Source organism: Eschscholzia californica, unplaced genomic scaffold, assembly GCF_041429995.1.
Source record: "Eschscholzia californica isolate CP2 unplaced genomic scaffold, dmEscCali1.0.p SCAF_2, whole genome shotgun sequence".
NCBI lineage: Eukaryota > Viridiplantae > Streptophyta > Magnoliopsida > Ranunculales > Papaveraceae > Eschscholzia > Eschscholzia californica.
The window spans coordinates 11,065,275-11,073,037 of record NW_028238309.1 but is presented as its reverse complement, the minus strand read 5'-3'; the positions used below and the strand labels follow the sequence as shown (position 1 = coordinate 11,073,037).

General features: G+C 37.5%; 1 long non-coding RNA gene across 2 annotated transcripts; it reads left to right on the top strand.

Annotated features, from left to right (window-relative positions):
- Positions 1-4,198: 4,198 nt before the first annotated feature.
- Positions 4,199-7,524, top strand: LOC147556177 (uncharacterized). 2 transcript variants are annotated; one of them, XR_015235004.1, is made up of 7 exons: positions 4,199-4,493; positions 4,746-5,540; positions 5,703-5,836; positions 5,997-6,090; positions 6,223-6,279; positions 6,609-6,808; positions 7,295-7,524. It is a non-coding gene; the product is annotated as an uncharacterized LOC147556177 (long non-coding RNA). The 2 variants fall into 2 exon arrangements; XR_015235005.1 differs by lacking the exon at positions 6,223-6,279.
- The last annotated feature ends 239 nt before the right edge of the window (positions 7,525-7,763 follow it).

Here is a 7,763-nt window from a genome sequence, read left to right as displayed (position 1 = left end):
CAAGAGAGTGCCTCCATCCTTGTCTCTACATCTTCAAATTCTCACAAAGGACTAAAATACACCCGGACTTCTTTCTTCCATATCTTCCCCGTCCGAACTCCGAATTGAATACCGTTTTCACCGTCGGACTCGTCATTGACTATACTTGTCATTTGATTTGCTTGAAGTCTTTTTCTCTCGTTTTCGACACATGAAATGATAGTGACAATTCATTCCGTTTATTCCGATATACATCTTTATCTCCAAAAATTATACCTAACAAGAAAAACACATAAAATATTATTGATAACACTCGATAAAGACTAATTAGTCTAAGTTAGGCTCTCCAAATGTGACATTTTCATGTCACATCAGCCTACTAAGCGTGTTGGGCTTGCTAGTGAGGAACTCTCGGTAAGCTTCCATGCCAGGCTCGCTGGATTGCTAGAGGCGCACACCTCATGTTGTATGATGGCATGGGTAGAAGGAAGGCCCAACACGAATTCCGTCTCCATTGAGCCCAAATGTTGTTTTTGGCCAATATATCTGTCGGTCAGTTTTTTACCAAAAGTTTTAAGGAATCTGTGAGCGAGTGGTCTCCCGCCCAGAGTACGATCCCAGGCCTAGGGTTAGGGGGCCGAATGGGTCGTTGGTCTCCGTAAGATTTCTGAGAGCAATGATTCGAGTGTTTTCGGCACCGGCTTTCTTAACGCGTTTTCTGCTGCGCTAAGGTGTGTGATTTTCTTCTCTTGCTGCCTTCTCTCGGCCTCGAGCCGCTTGAGGGCCGCTGTGAATATCATGCGATTGATAGACGTTTCCCGAATTTCACCGGACGGGTAATCTTCTGCTGTCATGCCTGTTTGAGGGACTCAGGGAAGTAGTTAGTCTGAAAAGATTGTTCAATAAGGTTCGGGTTACCGAATTGATGATTTTGCTGGAGAGACCCCCTTCTTCTAGCGCCAAATGTTGATGTCAAAAAATGGCTTTCCGTTAGATCAGCACGAAATAGGGAGTTGATGCATGACTGCCTCCGTTATGTATGAATCCTCCGTTATGTTGGGATTGATTAGCTTTGTGTTCCTGCTTTCAGCTCTGCTTCCTGCCCTGCTTCTCTTTGTTCCAGCTCGTGGCTCATGTTCCTCGCTCCCTCTTTGCTCCTTTCGTCTGTTCCCGAGGGGGGAAAACCTGCAAAGGGTTCGAAAACCGCTCTGATGCACAAGCCAGTCAGGGTGCTCTTTGCAGTAAAAAAATGAATATCGATTCATCCTTTTGGGGGACGAGTTATGAGAACTCTGAGTTTCTTGTGATCTTTTTGGGTAAAGAGATCATGTCCTGTGAAGGACGATGTGGGGGGCCTTTTATAGGCGATGTTCGGTCGATTGTGATTAGTGGCGGTGGTGAGGCGGTTGCCGTCAATCCGAAGGGAAAGTTTCCTCCCTTGAGTATCTAGGGTTTCTCTCAAAGTCTATCCTGGATCTTTGATAAGTGGAAGTTCCTAAGTTTAAGGATTTTTCGTAGATATCTTGTCGGTGTGATAGACTCTAAAGGAGAAGTTTCTTCCTTCAGATACGTGGAGTCCAAACTGGCTTAAACACTTCGAGATATGTGGTTGACTGAGATCTTTCTAGAAGTTTGGGGATTAAGTCGATAGATCGCTTGGGCTGCTGCATCCCCAATTCTGGGCATAAGGCACTGGTCAAACCTGTGTGGACCCCCCTCACTCCTTTGAAGACCCCAGGGCTGATCTGTCCATGCACAGGGCGTCTCGCAGGGCTGGTTTCTTCTGGCCGACCTCCCCGTTAGTGGAATATTCGGTGGACCATCAGGAGCTCAGCGGTCCTGCTGCCTTAACCCGGCCTGACTTTGTTGACTTCAAGTCTGATCTTGACTTTTCAGACGTTAGTCAACGTCTAGACATTTTATGCATCATCAGGATCGACCTCAGATTTCTGAGAATTATTATTACTAGACCCTGTATGCTTGCGGGTATAAACCCATTGTTGGGCTTATCAAAAGCCATTGGTTATGCTTGTGGAGAAGGTGGTGGTGATTGCTAAGAAATTCAACCTCATGGTAGTTGTGATCATTCTCATACCTTTTCGTCTGGATTTGGGGTTCCACACCAAATCCAGATATGGTAAACCAAACTTTCACGCAAATAGAGGGAAGATTAGAAGGAAAAGGAAAGAAGATGAAGAAGAAATCAACTAGATGTACGTTAGTAGGCGTGACAAGGCATTGATACATCATGAATATATGCTAAACACGATAACTGCCTAAGTTAAACTAATAATGAAAGAGGTCTAAACTCTAAAGCCCAACAACATGAAAGGGGCCTAAAGTCCGATAAACTTATAACGTTATTTAATAACCCAAGTTCAATTACTATTGATTCTACCTTTTCTAGGATTTTGGAGTTTATGTCAACACTATGAACCAGTTGGGAAACCAAGTGTTGACTTTAAGGTCTGATTATGCTAAAGAGATATAACAGGAACTCAAATTACACAAGATCTGATTATTGCTTTGCTAGCAAAAACTTAAATTACTAGTAGATGAAGTTACTCTAGTGTCCCCCAGGGATGGCTATTAAGAACATTGGCTCTGACAACCTTCACCGCAGTGATCAATGGTGTTGCCGCAGTAACCCCAGAGACTACAACATAAACCTTCAGGACAACGAGAATCCCCAAATTCGTTTCCACATCTAATGCTGCATTGGCTCTGGCAACCATAACCACAGTAATCAATGGTGTAGCCGCAATAACCCCAGCGACTACAACATAAACCTTTAGGACAGAGAGCATTCGAAAACTCTGTACCGCATCTACCTTCAGGAATAATTGGAGTGCATTGACTATGGCAATTGTCAATGCAATACTCATTTGTGTTCCCGCAGTAACCCCAGATACTACAACAAGAGCCTTCTGGACAAACATCATCGCCAAAGTCTCCGCATCTATCACTATACCACTTACCAATCAGCACCGAGGAGGACGATGAGATAAACAAAAACAATAAGAGAAATGATGATGGCATCCTCATTCTAATCTCTAGCTACTCAGAATCTGTAGTCAGTAATTGTAGCAGTAGTCTATTAGTATAGATGATGGTTGATGATAAGTGTGGCAAGGGTAGTGGGATGTATTTATAGCCAACTTGCGAAGGAGATGTGATTGTCCTCACATGAACCTATCCCTTTGTTTTTTTTAATGATTTAGGTGTCCTTCCACATCCCAATATTGACATGCTTGTTACAAAATTCATGTACGCATCCGGGATAAACAAAAAAATCAACTGATAATAGCCATCAACCGCTAGCAGTATTTTCGGCGCCCAATCAGTAGCAAGTTGATTCCGTGATCTGGATTGTCATTTTTTATTTGACTTCGATTTTTCTGTGTGTATTACTGTTGAACCACCCACATTAGATGCCTTCAATATATATATATACATAGTATATATCAGATCTAGTTGGGCTATAGTAGGTTATGTTAGAATTTGAGTGGGCTATAGGCCAGGTCATGTTAGAGTTTCAGTGGACGACTAGCAAACTTATCACATCTTTGATGTATTCAATGCCAATTGTAACGATAATGTAATCGGTTCTCAAAAAAAAAACTTGTATATATCACTATTTCTTATTTTCGTTACTATTCATGTGTTTAGAAAAAGGGGTAACAAAATGAAAGTTAAAAGCACAATGAACCTTATGACAGGTGAATTAGAAAGGCTTAATCATTCCATGCACCAATATATTTGATGTCTGTTTTATGTCAAGTTTCACAATGAATACTCATTTTAACTTCGAGGTCAACCATACACTTATAAACAAATAAGTGCATCCTACATCTGAGTAATTGGTTTCATTAAATCCATTTCCAATTAATTGGCAGCACGTGCAATAAACTATTTTTTTGTCAACATGCAATAAACTAATTAAGCTACATGTTTAAAATGGTTGACTAGCTTAAATAAAGGAAATAAGTAGATTGAATCTATTATATAAAAGGCAAGAATTTTTGCTGACTGGGACAAGCTAAAAGACAAATCTGATCGTTCATTGTGGTTTTAATAGCATCCTCAACCTTTGATCTCTTACCTACCAAAATCTATTCACCCACTAAATGCAGGAAAGTAAATAAACCCCTTAATCTGGGCCGCCAGAGATCATCATCTGCATCGTTCAACTCCCTTCGCGCGTTACAATATCCTCAAATCTTCCTTCACCGTTCAACTCTCTTCGCACGTCCGAGATCTCATCTGCGCCGTTGACTCTTCCTTCACCGTTCATTATCTTGCGACTCTTCCTTCACCGTTCATTATCTTGCGACTCTTCCTTCACCAAAACCGACCAGAAAATAGTACCACAAATTCAATCCGCCCATTAAGAAGACAGGAGTTACAATCTTAACCCAAATCTTCCTTCACCAGAAGATAGGAGTTACAATCTTCCTTCCCCCTATATCTTCACAAAACATGGACCAGGGTTTTTCTATAGGCAAAATCACCTGGTAATCTATCATTTGCCCTCCCTCTCTCTCTAGAATCTAATTGTTAATGATAGTCGAGGATTGGGGTTTATTATTGATATCCTTCTCTCTAATAGTTATTGTAATTTGATTGTTATTCAGAATTGGGGTTTATGATATTCCAGGATTGGGTTTATTATTGTTATTCAGAATTTGGTTTATAACTCAGTTGGTTTTCATCATCAATTTGATTGACTAAGTTTGACCTAATAAGATGACTTTATGTTGTTGCAGGAAGAGTTCACAAAAGAAGTGGAGGAAGAAGAAGCAATATATGTTATGACTGAAGAATGGACGGAGTTATTCGTCAAATCTTAAACTCCATTAGTTTGTAATCAATTAGTTTGCAGAAATTATTGGTAGTACTTCTTCAACTTCATTATGCATTTTTAGTTGAAATGATTTATAAGAATGGTAGATCCATAATCATCATCATTTTATATGAAATATTTTGTGTTTACTGGTAGTACCCTTCAACTTCAACTTCATTATACATTTTAGTTGAAATGATTTCTAGGAATCGTAGATCCATAATCATCATCATTTTACATGAAATATTTTATATTTTAAGTTTAGATACTGATTTTCTAACACTAAAGTCAAATGAAGTTACTCTTATCAGTCCACCAAAGGATGAATAGCTTGGATTTGTTTCTTGCAGCATTTCGACTATTTGAAGCACCCATCTTAAGAGAAACATTTGATTTCTCTCTGGCCCGACACGGTTTTTAACGAAACTATTGTAATATCCTTCCATTTTTTACTAGAGAACGAAGTGATATCGGTACAAGTAAGAAGATCTAGAGAAAAACATAACACTGATTTCAATAATGCTAATATGGGGCTCTTAGTGAGAACCAATTTGTTCCTAAGAATGTAGATACCGTGTGGTTTATGATCCCTTAGATGGTTCTTCGAAAATCAATTAGGGTGTTTCAATGAGAACTGTAAGAACACTGATCGTGACAATCTGGAAATAATATATGAGCAACAGGATATTGCGTATGAGGGAACGGGAGTTCTTGGAAGGTATAATAAGTCACCTTCTCCATACTTCTTTTTTTTCTTATGTAACTTTGCAAGTATCACTAGGGAGCTATGCTTTTCAACATGCTAATACATGCTTTACTCTTAAACTACCGTTCCTACTTAAAATTACTTACTAACATATATACATATCATTTTGTGCAGAGTGCTAAAAGTGGTGTGCATGGTTTCACACATGCCCAGTTTCTTGGAGATCTTATACATGCAAGTATGCTAAAGAAATGCAAACTTTCTCAAGATGGTTACTCTTCAAATTAGGATCCTAGATACATGGCAAGGTATCGAGTTCAGAATATAATTTATTTTAAATTATTATTTCGATCCATTTTAGTTAATGAGAGAAATTTGTACTTATAATGGGTTGTATTCAATAATTTGATAGCGCTATTAGGTTTTTTTTTTGAAGAATTCATTTTTGTGTCTTACTCATCCATATAGGATCTGGTTGAGGATATGACCAAGTGAGAGCTTCAATACTCATAACAATAAAACTCATAACATCAATGAGGAGGATATTATCACTGCTCGATAGGTGACGTTTTGTTTTGTCTTTTTGTTGTTTCGAGAATTGTGATCAAGTATATCCGTGAAAGAGTTTAAAATTTCAACTTTAACAGAACTTTTGATTTTGTGTAAATCCCTCACTGCCATTTCCACTGTGCAGGTGGTGTGCATGTTCAAGGAACTATGATGTGGAATGTGAAAATTATCTTTCTTTCATGTACTTCAGAGTTTTTTCTTGCATTATTTTCGTTTAAAATGCATCAATTATTCTCCTTTAGATGCTTCTTAAAAGTTGTTGGCTTTAACTCACTTCATGTCATTTTATTCCAGAAACTTTACTTAGTCTTTTAGGCATAAAAATTTGTTGACTTATTTCTCTCCAACAACGTAGTTTTGAGATTTCTTATTCTTTTCTCCTCTGTTTGCTTAATCATTTGTAAAATTTCCTCTAGAGGTTTAAGTTAGTGCCAAAACTTGAAGCCCCTGCGAGTGTTTTGTTGTTTATAGTTATGTATGTTGAGTATAGATTTCAACATATTTTTGCAGATTTATCTTCCCAATAAAGCTATCTATCGTTGCAGTTGCTTACGTATTTTTCGCAATTTTGCGCAAGTTCGGGTACCCAGTTTCCTAATATGGACAGTCAGTTGTGCAGAAAACTTGCAATGAGACTGTGTATAGATTGTTGGTACGTTGTCAGCGAAGCGAGTTCACAAGATATGGCAGTCGTGCTTCTTGAAGAAAAGGTTAGGTTTGAGTTTAATTTCCCTAATAAAGTCGTTTTAGCATGTTGTGTTATACTCTTAAGAAACACAAAATTTTCATTTATTAGTAGGAAAGATGATTTAATAGTCTCAGGTTTAGGCAATAATGCTTGGAGATACCAATATTGAGGAAGTTGCACAAAGTAGTGGTTGAACCACGATTTTATTTGTATTTTTTACTTCAGTTTGTTGACAAAAACTGCAATTCTTAAAACGAATTAGGGACTCAAAACATAGTACTGAAATCTGATTTGTATTTGTTTCTCTCCCTAGATTCTTTTCTTATAGACATTAGTCAAACCAAAACAAGCAACATATATTAATAATTTTTTATCTATGCTACTCGATTTATGGTCCCGAAGTCGAATTCATTTGGTTGTTCCTAAGTATCTCCTTTTGGTCAGTATTTAGTTTTACTCTGTAGATTGGGTGATTGTTAATCAATTATGTTGTCCTTCATATATGCAGGTTTATATTCTCCGTGTGCTTAAGAAATATATAATTGATTTCTGAAGTCAGCAGAAAATTGTGTTTTGTTTCTGCTAAGGACTCCTAATTGATTCTTGAAGCTAGTATCAATTCCTTTGTCCTTCGGATGTGCAAGGTTTATATTCTCCATTTACTTGAGAAATATCTAATAAATTCTTAAAGTTAATTAGAACATCGTTAATAAAAAAATGTGTTTTGTTTGTTCCAAATAGTAATTCAAATGTGCAGGTCTTTATTCTATCGGACCAAACCAGTTTAAAATTTAGAATAAATTTTTATTTGTTTATATTTTAGTAATTAATTTCGAAATAATATTTTATTTGGTTTGTTTATGCTACAAGTGGAATAATAAAAGGTCCATTTGTGCTAAGTGAAGGTTAATTTAGATAACAAAAAGTACACATTATATAAGGCTTAAAATGTTCAACGATAATGTCTGTGCCGGAGG